General features: G+C 49.1%; 1 long non-coding RNA gene across 1 annotated transcript; it reads right to left on the reverse strand.

Annotated features, from left to right (window-relative positions):
• Positions 1-914: 914 nt before the first annotated feature.
• On the reverse strand, positions 915-22744 carry LOC123323623. The gene is made up of 3 exons (XR_006539500.1): positions 22615-22744; positions 4287-4379; positions 915-1068 (listed from the first exon to the last, which is right to left on the reverse strand). It is a non-coding gene; the product is annotated as an uncharacterized LOC123323623 (long non-coding RNA).
• Between the last annotated feature and the right edge of the window lie 1998 nt (positions 22745-24742).

The raw sequence follows: 24742 nt of genomic DNA on the forward strand, positions 1-24742 counted from the left end.
AAAAAAAAAAAAAAAAAGAATGGAACGTTGAGGGGCATCTGGCTGGCTCAGCCAGAGCACCATGTGACTCCTGAGCTCAGGGTCAGGAGTCTGAGCCCCCTGATGGGTGCAGAGAGGATGTAAAATAAGTAAAGTTAAAAACAAAAAAAAAACACTTGAATGCCGAACTCTACATGCTGGTATGCATGCTCCAGTATTCAGGGGGGAGTGACCGATGTCTGCACTTTTCTCTGAAATACGCCCAGAAAGATGTGAACAGCTACATGAAGAAGTGTAGACAACAGAGCGCTAACTACAGAAGGGTCTGAGTCGGGGGACGTTAAGTGCTTGTAAGTCTTTTTAAGTCACTCTATGTTGGAGAAATTTTCAAACTATGAAGGCTAAGAAAAAGCCTGCAGTGAGATGCCACCTCATCCCTCTGGGGCTCACAGGCGCGTGCAAGCTGGTGAGGGGCTGCTTGTGGGCTGCCGACGCTGTGCGGGGCACCCTGTGCGGGGGACACACACCAGAGCCAGCACATCACGCTGTGCACACCCCCAGAGAGGCGTGCGGGAGCACTCACTCCAGCACGTCTGCGCTGCTCGCAGCGACGGTGGCCTCTACCATAATCAAACACTGTACGTAGTACCTGGTGTCTGTGGCTTAGGCATCAAGAGCACGCTCCTCCCAATACAGAATTATTCACACTGCAGCATGTTCGGGCCATATGGGTTACAACATAATACAGCTTAATGTGGCTGAAAAAAATCTTAATATATCCACAGGGGAACAGATGAACACTACATCCATCTCTACTTCAACAGAAAGCGTTTCTATTAAACCAATTCGCAATCCTATTTGGAAGTTTCCATTCCTGGTGAAAAAGGCAACAGAGAGGAGCTCCTGGTTCCCTGCCGGCCGCATCTCACCTGTTTCGAGTAGCCCCCATAGATGACAATGCTGCCCTGGGGGGTGATGGACATCTGGCAGCCTGACCGAGGTGCGGGCCCAGCCCCTGATGGGGACAGTCTGCTCCAAGCGAACGTGTCCAGGTTAAAGGCATACACATCATTGTAGTAGATGTAATCTCTGGTTATAACACAGGGACACAAACGAGGAGATGGGAACATTAAAAAGTGAACCTGATTCAAATTAAAGGTAAATTTTCTGCCATTCGTAGTAAGTTATTGGTTTCAATAAAGTTTAAACCCACATGGGGCACCTGGGTGGCTCAGCTGTTAAGCGTCTGCCTTCGGCTCAGGTCATGATCCCAGGGTCCTGGGATCGAGCACCACATCGGGCTCCCTGCTCCTCGGGAAGCCTGCTTCTCCCTCTCCCAATCCCCCTGCTTGTGTTCCCTCTCTCGCTGTGTCTCTATCAAATTAAAAAAAAAAAAAGTTTAAATCCACATGAAGGGACCGCGGGCATATGTGAGTTTGCATCTGGAAACTAGAGATAATGCTAGCTTAAAGAATACAGTAATCTGCCTGGATCTGAAAGCCTTTTTAGGCTGAAAGTTATACCATACTTCCTGACAAAGTTTACAAAATCACAATCTTGCAAATCGTTACATTAGGTTTCCACGTGTGTAATTTTTAGTTCATGAATTACAGAGCCAGGTGAATACTCAGACACTTAGAGCTGGGCTAGGGCTGGGAGGAGACCCTGAGCTGGGCTGAGCATTCCTGAAACCAGTGTGCCTAGAGGCCCGTCCCGGGGGCCCAGCAGCCCGGCAGCAGCAGGAGGGCCCTGCCTAGTGCACCTGGGACTGAAGTGGCCAAGGACTCGAGTGCAGAAGGGACCTGGAGAAGGAGCCTGTGCGTGGGAAAACAGCAGCTCGAGGATGCAGTGTTCTGATGTAACGTCATGGACAGTCACAGGCAAAGCCAAGGGGCCTCAGGTCGGAATGACATGAGAAGAATAAGAGGTGCTCTCTAGGTATTCAGAACAGGCAGCCAGGCCTGAAGTGAGAAGCCATCCCACAGTCTGAGCCCGAGTGGGGCGCCCCGCAGCCAGCGTGTGGAAGGGCCGCCAGGAGAGGAGCGTGGGCCAGAGGCCGGGGTCCCCTGCCGCACACAGCCCGGGGCACAGGGCGCCACCTGGCAGGTGCCCCTCCTGACTGGCACCCACGGAAACGCACCTTCTGTAGGATGGCTTTTCATACGTGAACGGAGAACATGAATGCTCAGAGTTCTGAGAAGGCATCGCTAGATTCTACTGTTTCCTCAGATTTCACCCTGCAGATTTTTAGTAAAAAAACTCTATTCTAGGGACGCCTAGTGGCTCAGTTGGTTGGACATCTGCCTTCAGCTCAGGTCATGATCCCACTGTCTTGGGATGGGGCCCCATGTCGGGCTCCCTGCTCAATGGGGAGCCTGCTTCTCTCTCTGCCCCTGCTCGTGCTTGCTTTCTCTCTCTCAAATAAATAAAATCTTTAAAAAAAAAAAAAATGCTGTTCTACACATAAATATCAACTGTTCTTTGGTTTTTACAAGTCAAACTAACTTGTTTCATATGGAAGGTGACCACACAGGTAGCTTTACTAGTACCGTGTTTTCCTACGTGTTTTAATACTTTATAAACAATAACTTTAAGCAAGGTAACAGATGATAATAGTTTTGAAAACAGTTCTGATTTTGAAAAAGTTGCAGATTACAACCATTATAAACCATGATCCACTTTCTAACCTGTGAGCTCCCAGGGGAAGGCCTGCGTTGGTCCCACCATCTTGCACACAAGCGGTGAATTAATGTACCAACACACTCACGAATCCCCGCGTGTGTGACAAATAATTCCTAGTTTTTTTTTTTTTTTAAAGTGCCCAGAATAAATAATAAATGACAATCCCTTAGGTATAAACTTCTACAAACAGCCAGGGCTCTCTCACCCGATACGGCAATAACCCGCGTGCGCCTGCAGGGCAGGAGGGCAGGCTGCCCGAAAAGGAGCAATTTTCTGTGGAGGCCACGCTGCTCTGGGCACTGGTGAGCCTGGTGTCCTCATCTATGACGTGGGACCACAACCTGTTCTACCAACGGGATGGTCTTTGAGACTCAACATTAAAGCATCAGTACACCCATGTTATAGCTTTAAGGACACAAAAATCACTCCTGTTTAAGTTGAACTGAATTATGCTTTTAAAATCCCCTCCAAGGGTATTTAAGAATTTATATCTCCTTTTCTCAATTAATAAAACGTCTTTGATTCATGAAGACAAACTGCAGCTTTAATTGAGCCAAATCTACACCACAACACCTCGACGAAGACCGGGGTAACGGGGGGGTATGAAACACAGCAAGACTCCTAACATGGACCTCCTCCTTCACATCCACGTACAACGATGGATTTAGGAGCCAGTCATTATCAGAAAAAATCATGTGACAGAAATGTGAGCGGTACTACGACCATTCGTATATTGATGACTCTGCTATTCCTTAAGGGGTTAGGAGACGGAAGCCTAGAATACGGCCACTGGGAGAGACACGCGCCCACCCTCCTCCACGTAGGGCCTGGTCAGGGGCAAAGCACAACACGTGGGCCTTCGCCAGGTAGGACAGCCTTGCCACGTTACACAATCCAGCAGTGCATGACGATGATGACAGGAACACAGACCTGTCACCACATGTCCTGTTTCTTGGGACTGAACTCAGGACCTTCAAGAGGCTATGGTGTGGACGACAGGCCCCCAACAACCGGAGAGCCGGCGAGCCTGGCCTGGCGTGAGCACACACAGAACACATGATCACGGCAGCTCGTACCAATGTGGCCACACACGGGCACACGGGAGGCCCCTCTTCAGACATCACTGCTCTCGCTGCGTTCCCCAACACTGAGAAGTTCAAAGTAATTTTAGGCCAGAGGCTCTCAGGGTGGGGTCCCCTGGCCAGCAGCAGCAGCATCACCTGCAAGTTTGCAGAAATGCAGATTCTCAGATCCCGCCCCAGGCCTACTGAGTCAGAAACCAAAGGGTGGGGCCCGGCAACCAGACTTTTAACAAGCCCTCCGGGGGATGCCGTACCAGGCTAATGGTGGAGAATCCTGTGTTACATAGGACTGGCCATATCATTTGCAGGTCTCAGTGTAAAATAAAAATGCAGAGCCCATTATTCAATAACTATTAAGAATTTCAAGACACTGACAGCAGAGCATGGGGGTCCTGTGGGGTTGCCTCAGCTGCATATCCACAAAGCTGGCTCTGGTTTTAGGGATGGGCAGTGTTTTCCATGTGTATTCAGAATGGTTCTTCCCACAAAAAGTCCACTCCTTACTGTTCCAGGAAAGAAAGATGTCCTGCTATTGGTACCAACCTTGTACTCTCATGGAAGCCACCAAAAAGGATTAACTGTCTCTTCCAGGCTACCATCCGATGTCCACTCCGACCTGAAGGGCCTCCTGTTGATCTGAAATGAAGGGAAAAAAAAAAAAAAAAAGACCACCTTTTACACTGATTTCGGTTTCATAAGCACCTACTGAGTACCATTCAACTTGACCACAAGTAACCCGAACCATCCTCAGTCTACCTAGCTGCTGTAAACATGGACAATCAAATAGGAGACAGTCTCCACGACCTTGGAGTAAAGATCTCTGAGAGCAAGCAGGGACTTAGATACAGAAACTGGACTCCATTAAAACAGAAAACCTCAGCTCTTCAAAATAAACCATTACAGAATAAAACAGCAGGAGATGGGGGGGGGGGAGATTTCTGCAAACACTCATCTAACCGATGACTCGCACCCAGAATACATAGAAGAACTCTTGTGCAAAAGATTTGAAGAGAAGGCTGAATAAAAACAGGAAAGAAAAGACACACAAATGGCCAACAAAGACAGCAAGAGATGGTCACCTCCCTCCATCATCAGTTGTTTGGTGAACAAGCTGAAAGCACAGTATGCCTCCTACCACAGGCCACTAGCGGCCAAAACCCAATGACAGGATCAAGTCCTCAGGAAGCACAAGCCGAGAGCTGGCTCCCTCACACAGCATGGGGGCAGGTGTAAGATGGCATGACCACTGCGACCCTTCCTTACACCGTGAAATGCACTTGGCACACCACTTGGCAATGGGATGCCAGATCCTTACTCAGATATGAAAACACAAGTGCATACAAAGACCTACATAGACACATTGAGAGAAGCTTGATTCAGAACTGTCAAAAACCAAAAGCAGCGAACAGATGCCTCGACGACTGAATGACTAGTGCGGTACGTTCATACAATGGAATACTTGTCGGCAACAAAAGGGGGCTGTCTCCTGCTACACACAATATGGACAGGTCTCAAAGACATCACACTCAGCAAAAGCAGGCGTCAGAAGAGCACGTACTGTAGGATTCCACTTCTAGGAGATTCTTAAAAAGGCAAAAATCAACCTATGGTGATGAGAGTAGCTGCCTAGGGCCAAAGATTACAAGAGGACTGACAGCAAGTGAGCAGGAGAGAACTTTGGAGTGACAGACACCTCATCTGTCCCAAGTATGGCGGTGGTTAGACAGGTCTCTGCATTAGCTGAAACTCCTCTCTAACTGTCCAGCTAAAAGGTAGTCATTTTATTGAATGTGATTTTATCTCATTAAACCTGATATTAAAATACATGGCAATAAATAACAGAAGGGACTTTTTGAGTTCTCGTCTGGCATACAAGGGACTTGGAAGTCACAAGTCTGTCCCAACAAGTAGAAAAACTGAACAGATTGAAAGTCAACAACTCTTCTTGGATCACACACAGGTCAAAGTGCTGGCCCCAAAGTAAAGACAGACAGGTGAATACAGGAGCCACGCTTCCAGAAGCAGAGGCTCACGAGCAGACACTGCCAGGAAAACCTGAACTGGACAGACTGCTGGAGGCTCAGGGCAGCCACACTCAGAGTGGAACACTCCAGGGGGACCCGGTCACTCCAGGGGCCCCACCGTGCCATGACACTTACGCGAGGGGCTCAAACGCATTCCCACAGTAAATATCACAGAAAAATCCCCTCGTGCTTCTGGCAGGGGCAGGGGAGGGCAGAAGGAACCATTCTGAAAAGCACCCGAGCGTTCTATTCCCTCCGGGGAAAGTAGCTAACCAGAGCCCACGGCGTGCTGGAGCAGTAACAGAGCCAAACTGACTCACAGAAGAGCAATGCCCAACTCCCGCTCCCTCTGGGCAGGCTGGTCCACCGACGAAGAGGAGGAAAGAAACTGAGAGGCACTTGGGGAGTTCCCAGTCCGAGGCACGGGCTCAGTAAAGACCTGAGACCTCGGGGGCGCCTGGGTGGCTCAGTTGGTTAAGTGACTGCCTTCGGCTCAGGTCATGATCCTGGAGTCCCGGGATCGAGTCCCGCATCGGGCTCCCTGCTCGGCAGGGAGTCTGCTTCTCCCTCTAACCCTCCTCCCTCTCATGCTCTCTATCTCTCATTCTCTCTCTTGCAAATAAATAAAAATCTTAAAAAATAATAAAAAAAAAAAAAAAAAAAAAAAGACCTGAGACCTCCTCACCGGACAAGTGCATGCCTCCCCTGCTCACACACCTCACCACCACACTCCTGAAGGCCTATTTTCGGCACCTCCTCCTAACTGGTACATCACATCCCTCCTAGTGAGGGGACACTTGCAAGGCACCTGAAAGGCAAAAACACAGTCTGAGGGTTCCAGAGCAAGCACCAGAACCAGATAGGCAGGGGTGCTGGAACCACAAGACCAGGAATTTAAAACAACTGTGATGAATACGCTAAGGGCTGCAACGGATAAAGCAGACAGCATGCAAGGACAGATGGACAATGAAAGCAGCGAGACAGAAATCCTAAGAAAGAACCAGAAAGAAATACAAGAGATCAAACCACTAACAGAAATGCAGACAGCCCAGAATGGCTCGGACGCGTTCACGAGCAGGCCAATGTGGTTAAGAACCCCCGAGCCAGAGGATACAGCAATGAAAAGCTTGAAAACCCAAAACCAAGGAGAACCAAGACTGGGAAAAAACAACAGACTGTGGGACAATTATGCTATAAAGGTGTAAAAGAAGCACAGTGGGCTTGCCAGAAGGAGAAAACAGAGGAACAGAAGAAAAATACAAAACGATGAGAATTTCCCCAAACTGAACTCTTGACATCAAACCACAGATGCAGGATGGTCAGAGGACACTAAGCGGGCTACATGCCAAGAAAGGATACCTAGGCCTGTCATTTTCAAATGACAGAAAAGCAAAGATAAAGGAAAAATCCTGAAAGAAGCCACGGGAAAAAGAGCACTTTACCTACAGAGAAACAAAGATGAGAATCAAATCCAACTCTTGCTCAGACACCGTGCCAGCAAGGAGAGAGTGGAATGAAGTATTTATGGTGTTGGGAGAAAAACATCAGCAACACACAACTCTGTGCTCTGCGGAAGTATCCTTCCAAAGTAAAGGAGAAATAAGACTTTTCCGACAAACGAAAATTAATGGACTTGGCTGCCCATAGACCTGCCTCACAAGAAATGAGAGAGTGAGAGAGATTTGGGTCAGTAACTTGGATCTACATAAAGGAAGGAAAAGAACTGAAGAAGGAATAAAGTGAAGGTAAAATAAAAACTTCTTTCTTACTCTTAACCGATCTAACAAATAACAGTTTGTTCCCAGTGACAGGAGCAGCGATGCATGTGACTGTGGGCTTCTATACACACGTTCGTAAGCTTGTTCCTATCAGTGAGACAAAAGACAGCAATGATACAAGGACAAGGGAAGGAATGAAGATTATTTTGCTCTTTCAATGTATCCACACAACTCATGAAGTGGTACAGTGTTATCTGAAGGTGGACTTGGATTAGTTGTAAATGTACACTGCCAATCGTAGGGCAGCCACCAAAAACAGTAAAAACATTGGTATAACTGATATGCTAAGAAAGGAGAAAACTGGAATCCTACAACATGCTCAATTAAAACCATAAAAAACGACCAAAAAGAGTCAAAGACAAACAGAAGAACAAAGGACAAGAGCAACAAACAGAATACAGTAACAAATACGGTAGATAATCCAGTATATCAATAATCACTTTGAACGTTAATGGTCTAAATGCACCATTTAAATGACAGAGATCATCAGAGCAGATCAAACACAAGACCCAGCTATGTGTTGTCTACAAGTAACCCACTTTAAACATAAAGATACATGCAGATAAAAAGTATACACATGGAGAACATACACCATGCCGACAACTAATCAAAGAAAAGTAAGAGTAACTACATTTCAGAGAGAGCAGATTTTAAAGCAAGGAAAGTTACCAGGGATTTAGATGGGCATTACCTAAGTATACAAGGATCAACTCTCCGAAAAGACAAGAGGTAACAGTTCTTAACATGTACAAACCCAACAAGAGAATGTCAAACTATATGAGGCAAAAACTAACAGAAATGCAAGGAGAAACAGACTTATCTGCTGTCACAGTTGGAAAATTCAATGCCCCGCTCTCAAAAATGGACAGACACAGCAGCAGAAATCAGCAAGGACAGAGCTGAACTCAACACCACCATCTATCAACGGAATGTAACGGACATTCACAGACCACTTCATCCAACAACGGGCAGAATACGTTCTTCTCAAGCTCACCTAGACCGTTCACCATGATAGACCACGTTCTGGGCCACAAAACACACCACAGCGAGTTGAAAAGAAGAGAAATCATACAATGTCTGCTTTTAGACCACAGTAGGATTAAACTAGAAATCAATAACAGAAAGATAGCTGGGAAATCCCCAAATACACAGAGATTAAAACAACACCCTTATAAATAACATGTGGGTCAAAGAAGAAATAGAAGAAATTTTTTTTTAAAGATTTTATTTGTCAGACAGAGAGAAAGAGAGAATGTAGCACAAGCAGGGGGGGGAAGTGGCAGGCAGAGGGAGAAGCAGGCTCCCTGCTGAGCAAGGAGCTCAATGAGGGACTCAATCTCAGGACCCTGAGATCCTGACCTGAGCCGAAGGCAGATGCTTAACCAACTGAGCCACCCAGGCGTCCCTAAATAGGAGAAATTTAAAAATATTTTTAACTAAATGAAAATGAAAACACAATTTACCAAAATCTGTGGGATGCAGTGAAAGCAAACACTTAGAAGGAAATCTGTAGGACTGAATGCACATATTAGAAAAGAAAAAAGATCTAAAGTCAATAATCTAATTTTCCACCTTAGGAAACTTGAAAAAGGAGAGGAAACTAAACCCAAAGTAAGCAGAAGAAAAGAAGAAGAATGAGAGCAGAAATTAGTATTGTTGAAAACTCTGGAAAATTTTGAAATATTTGGAAAATAGAGAACAACAAAGCCAAAAGCTGATTCAATAAGCCTCTAGGCAAGCTCAGAAAAAAAGAGAGAACACGGGGCGCCTGGGTGGCTCAGCCATTAAGCATCTGCCTTTGGCCCAGGTCATGATCCCGGGGTCCTGGGATTGAGCCCCGCATCGGGCTCCCTGCTCCACGGGAAGCCTGCTTCTCCCTCTCCCACTCCCCCTGCTTGTGTTCCCTCTCTTGCTGTCTCTCTCTGTCAAATAAGTAAAATCTTTAAAAAGAAAAAAAAAAAAAAGAGAAAAAAAAAAAATTAAAAAAACAAAAAAAAAAGGGGAAAATCACTGAAAATTCTAAAAAAATTAAAAAAAAAAAAAAAAAAAAAAAAAACACCAATACTATAAACAACTCTATGCCCACAAATTTGATAACCTGGATAAAGTGGATCAATTCCTTAAAAGACATAACTTACCAAAATCCACACAAGAAGAGGACAATCTGAATAGGCTGACATCTATTAAAGATACTGAATTAATAACTGATAATCTTCCAAAACAGAAAGCACCAGGTGCATAGGGGTTCACTGTGAATTCTACCCAACATTTAAGGAAAAAATGATACCAATCTTCTATCATCTCTTTCAGAGCACAGCTTCTATCGTCTATCCAGCATTACCCTAATACCAAAACCAAATAAAGACATTACAAAAAAAGACTACAGACCAGTATCTCTCAGAAACATATGTGCAAAAATCCTCAATATTAACAAATCGAATCCAAAAAAGTATAAAAAGAATTACACACTATGTATGACCAAGTGGGATTTATCCCAGGTATGCAAGGCTGGTTCCACATTCCAAAATCAATTAATATAACCCATCACATTAACAGACTAAGAAAGAAAAGTCACATGATCATACCAATAGATGCAGAGAAAGCATTTGTCAAAATCTAACACCTACTCATCATAAACTCTCTCAGTAAACTAGGAATAGAAGGGAATATTCTGAACTTGATAAAGATCTACAAAAAACCTACGACTAATATCATACTCAATAATGGGAAGCTGAAAGCTTTCCCACTAAGATCAGGTACAGGGCAGGGATGTCGCCTCTCGCCACCCCTTTCAACATTGTCATGGAAATCCTTGCTAATGCAATAAGGGAGGAAAAGGAAGTAAGAGGTATAAATATTGGGAAGAAAGATATAAAACTGTCTTTGTTTGCAACTGACATGATCTATATATAAAATCTGTAAGAACTGACCAAAAAACTCCTGGAACTAGTAAGTGATTATAGCAAGGTTGTAGGCACCAAGATTAATATACAAAAGTCAATTGCTTTCCTACATACCAGCAATGAACAACTGAAATTTGAAATTAAAAACAAGACTATTTATATTAACACCCCCAACATGAAATACTTAGCATAAATCTAACAGTATGTACAAGATCTATTTGGGGAAAACTACAAAACTATGATGGACAAAATCAAAGAACTACATAAACAGAGGGATAATCCATGTTCATGTATAGAAGATATGGTATTGTCAAGATGTCAGTTCTTCCCAACCTGATCTATGGATTCAATGCAATCTCAACCACAATCCCAGCAAACTGTTTTATGGGTATGGACGAATGGATTCTAAAGTTTATATAGAGAAGTAAAAGACCCCAAATAACCAACACAATATTGGAGAAGAACAAAGTTGGAAGACTGACCTACCTGACTTCAAGACTTACTATGAAGCTAAGTAATCAAGACAGTGCAGTGTTGGGATGCCTGGGTGGCTCAGTCGGTGAAGCATCTGCCTTCAGCTCAGGTTGTTATCTCAGGGTCCTGGGATCGACCCCGGCAACAGGCTCTCTGCTCAGCAGGGAGTCTGCTTCTCCCTCCCACTCTCCCTCTGTGCTCACGTGCTCTCCCTCTCTCTCTCTCGCTCAAATAAATAAGACAGTGCAGTGTTGGTGGAAAGGGTAAACAAACTGATCAATGGAATAAAACAGAAAGCTCAGGATTAGACCCCCATGAGTACAGTCAACTGGTCTTTAGCAAAGGAGCAAAGGCAATACAACGAAGCAAAGATGTCTCTCCAACAAATGGCACTAGAACTGGACATCCACATGTCAAAAAATGAATCTAGACACAGACCTTACATCCTTCACAAAAATGGATCACAGACCTAAATGTAGAACAACTAATAACCTGGACTTCATTAAATTTTAAAACCTCTGCTCTACAGAAGACAATAATAGGAGAATCAGAAGCCACAGCCTGGGAGAAAATATTTGCAGAAGACACGTCTGAGAAAGGATCAAAATCTACAAATAACTCTTAAAACTCAACAATAAGAAAACAACCGGATTTTTAAAAAGCTGATATATCTGGGCATGCTGCCTAGGTTCTTACAGATTACAAGTCTCAACTCCTATGAGAGAACCCACCTCTAGGTGCCTCTGCTTCCTGCATGCTGCCTTGGTGACTCTCAAGGCCCAGCTCTCCCACCTACAGAATTCAGTCAAAGTCCACCTCCCTCAACAATGCCAGGCTGCAAAGGATGGCTACAACCTGAACCATGCAGTCCAGCACTTACTTATACAATGCATTTTTCTTCATTTATTTTTGTGCATTATACGGAGCTTCCCCCAAAACTGGTGCCATTAAAAAATACATCAACAGTGGCACCTGGGTGGCATAGTCACTTAAGGTCTGACTCTTGGTTTCAGCTCAGGTCATGGTCTCAGGGTCGTGAGATAGAGCCCTATGTCAGGCTCCACACTCAGCGTGGAGTCAGCTTGAGATTCTCTCACCCTCTCCCTCTGCCCCTCCCGCTTATGCTCACGTGCTCTCTCTCTCAAACAAATAAATCTTAAAAAAAAAAGCCACCAAAACACAGAATCTCAAAATGAAAAGGAAGTTCAAACTGCCCAATGTGTCCTCTTTGGCAAATTCCAGATGAACAGCTCATCACACACTGCTGTGAGGACCCCCAGGGTCTTCCCTATTGCAATGCAGAACCAATTCCATGCTCTCCACCTTTCCCCAAATGCTTGATTACGTGGTCTCTCTCTCCCCTAAGGCCCTCAGTTTATTAATGTCCCAACGAAGGTGTCACTCAAAATGACCACCCTACTCATCAGTGTAAAGTCAACCAAAAGTAATCGATACCTGTTCTTGGATGCCATACCCTGTTAATCCAAACTTGAAGCATTAGCCTTTGGGGAGCCTCACCATGTGCTGATGCCAACCAGGATTACTAATTACTAAATCCCTCCTCTTCTACTAGCAAGGGCAGCTTTTTCTAGTCAGCTCTCTTAATCCTATATTTACATGCAACCTACAAGAGACACTTCTCCCACTTCAACTTCATCTTGCTGGATTTGGTCCACGAAGGTAATTTTGGAGGCTGAATTTGTCAACCAATTTATTTGCTCTCCCTTCCAGCTTTGTATCACCCACCAACTTAGTAAGCCTATTTTTAAATCCAAATTCATGATAAAAATACCAAATGAACAGGGCTCAGAAGGAGGGTCGGGCCCCCCACGATGCCAGCAGCCGCAGATTCACGCCGCTGCTGGGCGCTGACCTCATCTGGCACCCTGCACGTGGCGGCAGCGCTCTCCGGGCGGCCTCGCTCACAGGCTGCGGCAGCCGCGCAGCCACCTCCGTCCGCTCTGTGCCGCTGCTCCGGACACGGGCCGCCCTGCACAGCGGCACGTTACAGAGGCTAAGGAGAAGACGCCAAGCATGCTGGCAACAGGTAAACTCCCTTCTGAGCAATCTTCTGATGGAATACTTTTTTTTTAAAGATTTTATTTATTTATTTGACAGAGACACAGTGAGAGAGCAAACACAAGCAGGGGGAGTGGGAGAGGGAGAAGCAGGCTTCCCGCCGAGCAGGGAGCCCGATGCGGGGCTCGATCCCAGGACCCTGGGATCATGACCTGAGCCGAAGGCAGACGCTTAACGACTGAGCCACCCAGGCGCCCCCTGATGGAATACTTTAAAAGTACAATCTGGGGAACAAGGCTTCGTTCAACAACTAAACTAACATGGAGCTTCCGATGCTACTTCAAAAAGAGTTACGCAGGAGACCCGAATGCTACGTGAACCTGAAGGCCCACTGTCATCGCTCGATGACGCCCGGCGGCCACGAGGCTGCAGGTTCAGGGCCCTCACTCAGCTTCCTGTCCACGAATCCCAGGGGTGCTTGCTCCTCTGGTGAGGCAGGCACGAAACAATTCCTTTTTCTGGCAGCAGCCCAGTATCACTGTTTTGTAACCAAAAAGGGAAACTTCTATAAAATGACTCTATATACCCCTTTAGGAAAATAAAGCCAACCAAAAAAGCCTGTTTATATCTGAATCTCCAACAAGCACTTTTCAATTGCCGTCACTCCTAAATATGGAGTCTTAGAAAATTAACAAGTCCTACTCAGCCAGATCTCTATGTGGCACAAAAATACATGTGCAATGTTGTGGGAGTGAGTGCTCTGAAGTGCATCTGAGCCATGTGCCGAATGGCATTCCAACAGGGCAAGCTGCCACTCAGCACCACCCAGGTCCCTCTATCGGCCACCGCAGTGACATTTACAGGAAACGGACAAGCATCAACTCCATGGCTTCGGGCACAGTGTTAAGCTCCTGGTGGGCAAATGATTCCCTGAGTTACTTTAAACTTTACATCTTACAAAATGATACGCTCTAGTACCATGCCGTACCGGCAGCCCCAAGACGCCTGGTAAGCAAAGGAACCATTTCTCTCATAATCCCTGAGATTCAAGGTCACACAGGTACACCCAACAGGGAACCTAGTCTAGTGGCTCATCCTCAGAATGGAAAAGGCCCTTTCTCCAAGAATGGTTACAACATGGCCCGAGCAGGAAACATGTACAGGAACATCTCCCTTTTCATTTCCAACAATGTACCTTCGGAATTCGGCCCCACTTTTCCATGGATTAACAGATTCTGGGCTTAGTAAGTATAAGGTATTCAGTCACATCACACAGAATAATTAGTAGCAGTCTCTAGAACCCAGGCAGCCTAATAGACTGTATCCTTGTCTTATTTTATAAGATTTTTTTTTTATTCATTTGACAGAGAGAGACACAGCTAGAGAGGGAGCACAAGCAGGGGGAGTGGGAGAGGGAGAAGCAGGCTCCCCGCGGAGCAGGGAGCCCAATGCGGGGCTCGATCCCAGAACCCTGGGATCATGACCTGAGCCGAAGGCAGACGCTTAACGACTCAGCCACCCAGGTGCCCCATCCTTGTTTTATTTTTATTTTAACTATTACTATTAATGATAAAACTACTATTTCTGGGGTGTTTATCTTATGCTAGACATGCTCCTTTTATGGGCTCTCATTCTTAACAACAACCAGATGGGCAGATACTATCTTTAATCCCATTTTACAGATGAGAACACCAAGACCTAGAAGTCAAGAAACACGCTAGGCTGGTCAATGGCAGAGCCAGAACTGAAAGGAGACAGTCTGCCCCAGAACTTACGCATGCAACCACCAATTAAAGACACTGAGCCACTCCAAACGAAGTTGGAGGTCTGAGCACTAAAGAATCTGTGCATCAATAAACCTGACCACTTACCCTAATGACAGTTTCGATGTCTCACACCTTCTGCATTCCCCCATCATCTGTCTGTGTGTTGGACCGCCCCTCCTTGCCCAAGCCTGTCGAGAGTGACGGTCAGTCAGCAGGGCAGGAGCAGGGGGCCTATACATGTTCCTGCTCCCACTTCTCCAGGTGCTGGGCTCCACGCACAGCTGCAAAGGAGGGCAGAGAGCACTCAGACCACAAGCCCAACAGCTCACTGCAGACCCCGGAGAGCAGGGAACATGTGTGTTCACTTCTATGTGCGTTTCAGGTCCCAAAATTCACACACTTTAAAATTATGTGGCATGATCCTCACAACTGGATCAGACAAGTAATTCTGACTCCCTCTGCTAATGGTCCTTCTTTCCTAGGATGCCCATGTGTCTCAAATGCAGCGTTATTAACATACACACTAAGTAGGTTTCACTGAGGACCAAATGTTCATGCCTTTCTCAAATCAAGAGAAAATGCACACGCACATTTCTGTGTATTTTTTCATTCAACCATTTCTATTGCTCATTTACAAAGTGCTCCGATGCACATAAAAGTGTCTTCGTTGTACACGAATGTTCCTGGCAGCATTATTCCAAGATAGAAAAGTGCAAACAGCCCAAATGTCCATCAGTGAACGAATGAACGAACAAAATTGTGGCCCATCCATACAATGGAATATTATTTGGTCACAGAAAAGCACTAAATACTGATATAGATTGGACCTTACAAATTATATGAAGTGGAAGTTGGTTACAGAAGCACGGAAGTTGCAGGACCATAGCTGTATGAAATAGCTGGACGAGGCCGATGCACAGACAGAACGCAGACGAGAGATGACCGGGGGGAAGGAGGAAGGTGGGGGGAGCGGTAACGGAGTGGAGCGTCTCTCGGGGGTGACGGAAATGCTCTATGTGAGCCGGCGGTGATGGCGGCACGACTCTGAACTGCATGTCGTGAAAGGGTGACTTCCTGGCACGCGAATGACATCTGAAAATGCGGAGCTCTGTAAGTAGCCTGGCCTCCCTCCCTCTGGGTCTTCGAGTCACAGGTAAAAGCTGGGGTGGCCCCCGATTCAGAAATAAATGGAGAAAGGGTGCCAAAATCTCTGTCCCCTTGGTGGGCCCACCGTAGCAGACGAAGGGATGAGAGCGCCTGAGCGGTCTGTGTTGTTGCCCTCACCATTTGTCTCCCACGGGCCCCCGCTCCGCTCACAAAGTTCCCTCGGCGCAGGCAGTGCCAAGGGGAGATGGGGTGCAGGGAGGAGGGGGAGGCGGCAGGGCGTGTCCCCATCCCCCACAGCTCCATAACCTCCCCCGTGTCACAGCCTGGCAGTGTCACGTGGCCTCTTGCTGTCTCCAAATGCCCTGCCTGCTGTCCCCACTGGTTTGGCTTGTCACCACAGGTATGACCCATTCCCCCCATGTTTATCTGATGAGACCCTCATGGGTACAGTGATCTTTGTCCGAGGACAGATCTTGGCCAACACCACAAGCTAGCTGTCATGGGCTGAATGTCTGTGTCCGCCCCCCAAATTCCTATGGTGAACCCTAACCCCTGACGCAACAGTTTAGCAGTGTAGCCTTCGGGAGGTGGTGAGGGCTGGAGGAGGTCCTGAGGGTGGGGCCTCAAGACAGGATCCGCATCCTTACAAGAGGAGGAAGACAGTTCTGTCGGGGAGCGGAGCAGCCGTGCAGGCCCCCGCCAGTGAAGACAGAGACGGAAGGAAGTCTCAAAACATCTGGGCAAGCTGGTCACACCCACCCACCGTGAGGCCGCCAACGAGTGCGCATACCTAAGCTTCGGCCTTCTTGACGTCAGCAATTCTATCACCGTTCCTCTCATCAAACCTCTAGGACGTCAAGTCCACGTCTGTTGCTAGGAACGAGAACAGAAGTGAAGACAAGAAAAGACTGCTGAGAGTCCACCAGGTGTTAAACGCACAACAGAGGCACGGCCAGGGACAGAGCACAGGAGCACGGAACTCGCCCGCAGGGCTGCCAGCTGAGTAAACCAGCACCACCAGCGTGCAAAACGGCCTGCCGCGTGTGCCAGAGCTGAATGTGCACAAACCTCACGACCCCGTGGCCTCATTCTGCTCAGACATACACTCAACAGGAACGCACACATATGCTCATCGTAAGATGGGTCGAGGAATGTTGACAGGAGCACCCCTTTGCAATAACCTGAACTTGGTGACTTTCCAATGCCCACCAACCACCAGACGCAGTGTCCTTTTTCCATAAGAGAATACTACATAGCCCCAAATGAGCGAACTCTTACCTCAGGCAACAAAGACAAATCTCACAAACACAATGCTCAGTGAAAACAGCCAGGAGAAGCAAGACTACCTCTACAGGATGTTCAAAGCCAGCCTAACCTGCCCTTCAGGTGGGCGTGGGGGAGTGACTGCAAGGGGCGCAGGGGGCTTTCAGGCATGGCGATAATGCTCTTTTCCGGATCTAAGCACAGAGGTGTGGTTGCTTTTGTAAAATTCATCAAGCCATACAAGACTATGTAAATTCATCAAAGTTTACTTTTCAAAACAGCACTTTCACAAACACTCAACTGGCGTTTGGTCTCTTTGGAGCCATCAGCACCACGTGGAGAGGCCAAGCTCGAGTAGAGGAGGCTGCAGAGATGCTCCCCAGCAGGCCGGGAGCTGGGGGCCGCCCCTGGTCCTCGGCACATCCACACGGGTGCTGCCAGCACTCGGGGCGGTGGCTGGACCTACTCAGGTCACAGAGCTTCCACTGGCAGAACAAGGCATGCGGTGGGATGGGACTCAAGGCCATCTCTTCTCCACGCAAACCATCGGTGCACAGCACGGCCAAGAAACAAGGAAACACACAGGCACTGGTCGATCAAGGCGCCCCTTCCAGTGACCTGACTTCAGACCTCAGAATAGCAGCTCTTCCCTGACTACCCCATGCAGGCCCTGACTCTTCTCGCTGGCAAGCTGAAATCACTTCCCCAAAAGGCACTTTCTTCAGACCAGCCCATGCACGCAAGGATGGGAGGGACCCACCTGCCGTATCGGATAAATCAAAAGTCATCAGCTAGCAAGACAGAATACACCCTGCCGTCCCACAAGAAAAACCTGTTTGAAAGCCCAGAAAGGGGCTAAATATACTCCAGATGCCGATTTAATACGACCTTTCTCTGAAGGCCTCCTCAGCTGTGAAACTACCCCCCACGGGAGAACCATTTACCGAGAAAGGAATGCAGAGCGCCGGGCTAAATCCTGGGCACAAAACACACTCAAGCTCATGGCGGGCTCTGCCTGTACCTTCCGAGCGATGTGGGTTCTCCTGGACTCAGGGGCCTTCCCCAGAAACAGTAAACTCAGTCTGCATTTTGAATGAATCTCCTCGCCTTTGAGACGAGACCAGATGACGGAGCCACACCGCCAGCAGCAGGCCCCTCTCCTCGGCAGCCATCGCGCCAGGCGGCAACAACCCAGTGCCACTCCCAGGAGCAGCGCCTCGGCCTACCCAAGGACTCAGCAGGCAGGCGTCCCTCAGGATTCCTCCTGCACGCTCGCAGTCACGGCAGCCCAGGTAAGTAAGTGTGTGCCGCCCGGCCGGGAGGCCAGCCAACAGCCCCGGGGCCTGCAGTCTGCAACAAGCCGTGTATTACAGAAGCACCAGCTGCTCTATTTCCTGGTTAAGGGCCTAAGGAATTTTACCCGAGTTTTCTTACTCCTGAAAGGGCAGCGGGCATGTTCCATGCTCACATCAATGAACAAGGCTCTAAATAAGCACGAGACCCACTAGTCACCAAGGCCAATGGATGAGCAACTAGGGCCTCCAGCTGCAGCCCAGGACCACCTGGATCACTGAGTAGGGCGGGAGGGCTTAAATAAAAGGCAGATTCCTGAGCCCCGTTTGAAACTGCTCTGCACCAGACTCAATGTCTGGGGTGACGCGGGCAGGGAGATGCTACTTGGTGCATAAAGTCCAAGAATTCACGAAGAGAGGTGTTACCTCAGCTCTGGGCCACAACCCCACAGGTCTCCCAGCCACGACACCATTCTCTAGAGAACCCTTCCAAAGTGCAAGTAAGGACAGGAAACGACTTACTCCACAGGGCCGCTGCCCGCCGTCTAGGAGCTGCTTCACGGAGAAGGGAGGTGTACGAAGACCACCAAACTAGAACCCGGAGCACCGGCACAGCGCCGGCGACAGGCCTCCTCCCAGCGAGGAGGGAGTGTGGCTGGAGTCTGCGGGAACAGACCCGAGGGGAGAGCGCGGAGACACAGGCGCCCTTTGACTCGGCAATTCTCGTAGGCGGTTGTAAATTTTACCGACGGGTGAGAAATAAACCTAACCGGAGAGAAGTGCAATGTTCCTGATCAGGAAGGTAGGATCAGAAAGTTGTCAACTCTCCCAAAGTACAATCTATAAGCGAATGAAGTACCGTACGGTGACTGACAAAAAAAAGGTGAAAAAAATAAAAGAAAAAGAAAAGAAACCCAATCAAAATCCCATTGGAACTTTTAAAAATACCACTTCAAAAACTGATTCTGGAACTCGTATGAAAAAAATGCACAGCAAAGCAATGTTTTAAGTAAATGAGCAAAACCCTCTAGCTCTGAGAACACAGCGCTGGCTGCAGGGAACGAAGACAGAGCGATACCAGAACAGGAGCAGACCCCGCCCCGCGCAGGTACGGTTCTTGACCCACCTGGCGAGCACACCTGCACATGGACACACTCTTGGGCTTTCTTCTCAGGCATGGACTGGTCTGCTTCACGGTTTTTGGTATCTATCTTTGTATAAAACGAGAGCGAGTGTTTCTTTAGCGTATGTTCCTAAAAGCGCACTTGGGGACGGAGGCCCATGTAAAGCTGTACTGGGACAACGGGTGCCTTGACATCCTGGCTGGGGGGCGTCTTGCTCTCCAGCCTCACCGCCCCCCAACAGTGCCCGCCTTCATCTGCGGCTGGCCTATCGCCCCCCACGCAGTCTCCACCAAGCTGCGTGCTGCTCACTCCTCTACAGTCTCCGTGGGAACACGTGCTCACACTCCCTTCTCCCCACTGGTCCCTGTTCTCCGTGGTCCTCGTGGCGCCATCTCCCAGACAAAACTAACACATCACTGTGGGTCAGCGCTCATGGCTTCTGGGGCAGCGGGAAACCTTTCTGCGGATCCGCCCCTCCCCCACATGAGGAGGGCTGTGGGAAGCTGGAACGGTGGGAGGGGGGCAGCAGGGGTGGCACTTCCCTCGGTGGTCTCAGGACCACCTCTGGGGCAGGCGGGGCAGGGGCTGCAGCCTGAGAACGGTCAGGGCACCAAGCGTTTTAGGAAGTCTGGAGCTCAGCGCCCAAGATGATACAGGGTGGGAGACATCAAAGACACGGAAGTAGACGTCGGTCCTCAGGTAATGTCTCCTGAACACCACTTACGACTTTTTGCTTCCTGTCAACAAGCTCAAGACACGAAACACCTCATAACGATAAATATGTGAAGCAGCAAAACACAGAAATCCAGCTGCTCATTTATAATCTCCTGGCAGGGGCGCCTGGGTGGCTCAGTCGTTAAGCGTCTGCCTTCGGCTCAGGTCATGATCCCAGGGTACTGGGATCGAGCCCCGCATCGGGCTCCCTGCTCCGCGGGGAGCCTGCTTCTCCCTCTCCCACTCCCCTTGCTTGTGTTCCCTCTCTTGCTGTGTCCCTTTCTGTCAAATAAATAAATAAAAAATCTTTAGGAAAAAAAATAATAACAATAAATAATAATCTCCCGGCAAGCAAAATCAGAAGCAGAGCTGGGGACAGAACCCTCTATCTCCTGACTTGCAGGCCGCACCTTCTAGTCAGGTGGACACTGCCACGTGGCGCCATGGACAGATCACGTGACGCTCACCACCAGAACCAGGGTCCTCACCCAGAAAGAAGGCTGGAAGAACAACTTAGACACAAAGAAAAGCAAAGCACCTCCTCCTTTTCCAGCCCTGCCACTCCATCCAGACTAAGCAGAGGCTTAAGAATGCCGATGGGATGCACCTTGCAGTTTCCTGTTAGCTTCTAACAGGCTCGACGACATACTTTCCAAAAACTCTTGCATCATTACAATAAGCATTCAAGCAGCGAGGGATCTGTTTCGCAGAGATAATTTCCAACACGGGACGGAAGCCGTGGACACCGTGCACACATGCTGGGGCCGACAGCCCTGGGTCGCACAGAGGCAAGGGCAGCTGTCCCCGGCCGGCTGGGAGACAGTGGCCACAGCAAACCCCTCGAAGGGCACATCCCCGAGTGGCCATGTGTCTCTAGTGCCCCCCGCTTCCGTGTTACACACCCACAGTACGTGCCCCAGAACCGGGAAGGGCTGAAGGCCACGAGGAAGTGTGGCCATGGCAAAGCAGCTGAGGACGTCCCCACAGCCACCAGGAGCACAGGCCCCGCTGAGCCGCTGGCAGAGGGCAGTATTGTCCCACGGAGCCCGAACGGTCCTTCACCCACCCACGAATTGCCAACAAAACGCTACTCAAACTGATGAAAATGCTAAGAAAATATCTTGAATCAATTCACCAAAGATGGACAGGCAATAAATAACAATTGGGTTTTTAAAAGAACTGAAGCAAAGCAAGAGGAACAAAGATGGTGTGCCCTGGGCCTAAATACTTTTTCAATTGAGGATAAATGACCAAGTTTCCACATATACATAACAAAATCAATTTCTGATATGAAAATAATTGGAACTGCTGTGCCTGCCAAGACAAAAAGCAAGTAAGAGGAAGGGAAATGAAGTCAGTACTCGGTAGCGCACCCCAAGGCTCCCCGGTTCCGACCTCAGGAGGACGGCTTAACCCCTCCAGCGGCTTTGCTGAGCCTGCGGCTACAGACACTTCCACACACACAGCAGACTCAACGGTGCAAACGTCCCAGGCCTGCACAGCCTGGCATCAGCGGCCTCCTCAATGGCTCCTCATCAAACAACCAAGCACAGCCTCCAGAGAGTGAGGCTCTCTTCCCACCAAAGTCCTAGGCCCCAAAAAGGGCTCTGCACCATGACTGAACTCTGCAATCCAGCCGCCCACTCCAGCACGGGAGGAAGCTCTGGTCTGCGGTTTTGAAAGCAGAGACGGTACCCAGGGAGCGTGGTGTGCGTGGCCCTGGCCACAGGGCATGTGCACCCCCGAAGCATGGAGCCAACTAACCCTACTTTCCATCTGTCATTCTTCTGACGTGCAGCTCTGACCGGCGGTGAATGTGGTACACATGTGACAAACCCATTATCAATGTCACAGACAAGGGCAGACATCAAGCACTGGCGACGGCTGAGCCTGGTTTACTGAAGAGCAGCAAGAAAGCTCTCCCCATCCCTCCTCTCCTCTTCCCAGCTCTGCTATTTCTAGGTCGACTAGACCTAAGAAGAGCGCTCCCTTGTAGTGAATACCACAGGTCCACTGCCAGCAAGCTGAAACCCAGAGCTGCCTCCAAAGGGATCCACAGATGGCGCGGGAGGGTAACTGCATTCCGGACGGTCCATATAGGTGCTGAGGGTGGATGGGAAAACTAGCAGGGATAATGCGCTGCTCCCAGCAAGGCCGGAAACGCCTTCCACAAAGTCAGGTGGTCAGGTGGCTGTCGCCAGGCTGGACTTCTCTGAGAAGGGTCTAGAGAAAAAGGCGAGCTCTCCCCTGCCCTCAGTCACCAGCGAGACTGGCCACTCAGGGCTCTGCAATCGTGCTCCACAGAGCCCCGGAATTCCAAGGGCTAGGACTGCGTCACCATGAACGCAGAATGGCGCACAGGACAGGAGCCAGGCCCAGAGGTCAGGCTCACTACCCAGCACCTTACCTTACTTGCTCCCAGGTCTTGGTGGCCAAGTGCAGCACCCAGAGATCCTTGTAGTGGTAGAACTGCTCTCCGTCGGGAGAAGCAAACTCCCCTCCAAAGATCCACAGCTGTCCTCCACCCTGAGGCACCACCACAGCCTGTTAGAAGAAAGGGACAGGTCAGGGCCACCAGGCAGCTCTCAGCCAGGTCCGCGTCCCCAAAATCCACCAGAGCACGACACGTGGTGGCCGTAGCCAGCACCCACACTCAGTGATCACTCTCCCCTGCGTTTGAGGGGAAGATTCCTCAGAAATCCTGCATTCAGCAAATCCTCCGAAGTCAAACACCTACCACACGTCCAGGTATCCCTAGGTTGCAAAAGAGATTCAGACAACCCCAGATCCCGTTAAAATGGACACAGCTGTGTCAAACGTTCACACGAGCTCTAACACAAACTGATATTTATCTCTAAGAGCCTGAAGCACAACAGCAAAGGCAAGCGAAAGCGGTGAAAACAGCGCCCTTGGGGCCGCACATCCCGGAGGCTCGGGTAGTCCCACACCCGTGGGCACAGGAGAGGCCGGGGCAGCAGGGGAGCCAGGCCAACCAGGCACGTGCAACACCAGGCTTTGAAGACCGACGTGGGCATATTTCAAGTACAACAGGGCTGGGGTGCCTGGGTGGCTCAGTCGGTGAAGCGTCTGCCTTCCGCTCGGGTCATGGTCCCTGGGTCCAGGGATCAAGTCCCACATTGGGCTCCCTGCTAAGTAGGGAGCCTGCTTCTCCCTCTCCCGCTCCTGCTCGTTCTCTCTCTCAAATAAATAAAATCTTAAAAAAAAAAAAAGTGTGGGCGCCTGGGTGGCTCAGTTGGTTAAGCGACGCCTTTGGCTCAGGTCATGATCCTGGAGTCCCTGGATCGAGTCCCGCATCGGGCTCCCTGCTCGGCAGGGAGTTTGCTTCTCCCTCTCCCAATCCCCGTTTGTGTTCCCTCTCTCGCCGTGTCTTTCTCTGTCAAATAAATAAATAAAATCTTTAAAAAAAAAAAAAAAAGTGTGACTGGGCTCAGCAGAGTATCAAAGCTCTCAGAGAACAATGGTCCTGGGGCACATCTCATCCACCAACGCACCCATCTGAGTGGGGAGGTGAGGGAGGATGGGAACTCCAGGGTTCAGGTCACTTCCCATGCCCAAGGTTACTACCTCAACGAAAATGAGGCAAGAACACCCAGCACCCCAGAAATACAAGCATGAGAGCACACAATTTGCCCAGGGGAGACTGGGAATCACATGCTGGGTCCCCCATAAGAGTGGAAAAATCAAGTCAAAGCATGTGATTAAAAAGCATGTGTCAAAGCAAGTCAAAGCATTCTGATTTTCCAGAAAAGGGAAAATATTGTGTAAGGGAATGTATTTCAGATAGCTAAAATAAGAGTGAATGCTACTCCACGTAAATCGACCCATATAGATGCAAATAAACACCCATTCGGAGAATTCTAAAGGCAATTTCTGGACGATCTGGTCCAGGGCTTTGAGCTGTGAAGGAGTAGACCTCTTCTCCAAACACAAGCTTCAGTACAGACTAACAGGTGGTACGAGTGACACTGGAAGCCCCTGCCCAGAACCCCAAAACCTATGCCCCTTCTCACCCTGCGGACACTCTGCTCCCGAGGCCGCACATCACTTCAGAATGCCTGCCTCTGGGAGCTTGCTGCAGGCTACGTGCGAATGACCCACGACCGCCTGAACCCACCAGAGCCAAACCCCCCACTGGCCGCCCAGTGACGGGAGTCCTGCTCCCTTGAGATCTCGTCCGATGACACACCACCTGGTGGGCAGCAGGATTTCAAGGACAGTTGTGATCTGGCTGGTTTTACCGTGAGGTGAGATGATCTGGAAACCGCGTGCCTGAGGGGACAGACTTCACAGAAGTGACCATACAAGCACCCTGCAAACCGAGCTGTGACAGAGCAGAGGCCGGGCTGGTCCACATGCGGTCACCAAACATGGGTACCCGGCAACGAAGTCGACACACAGGCGCGTCCTTCACACCAGAGGGGCCTTCTTGCCCGGGAGCTCAGAAGCAGTGGCCGTGGCTGCAGGCAGCGTGGCGGGGATGGGGGAATAGGTCCGGACCAATGGGGACCCCCCCC

This window comes from Neomonachus schauinslandi, unplaced genomic scaffold (assembly GCF_002201575.2).
Source record: "Neomonachus schauinslandi unplaced genomic scaffold, ASM220157v2 HiC_scaffold_50, whole genome shotgun sequence".
NCBI classification, from domain to species: domain Eukaryota; kingdom Metazoa; phylum Chordata; class Mammalia; order Carnivora; family Phocidae; genus Neomonachus; species Neomonachus schauinslandi.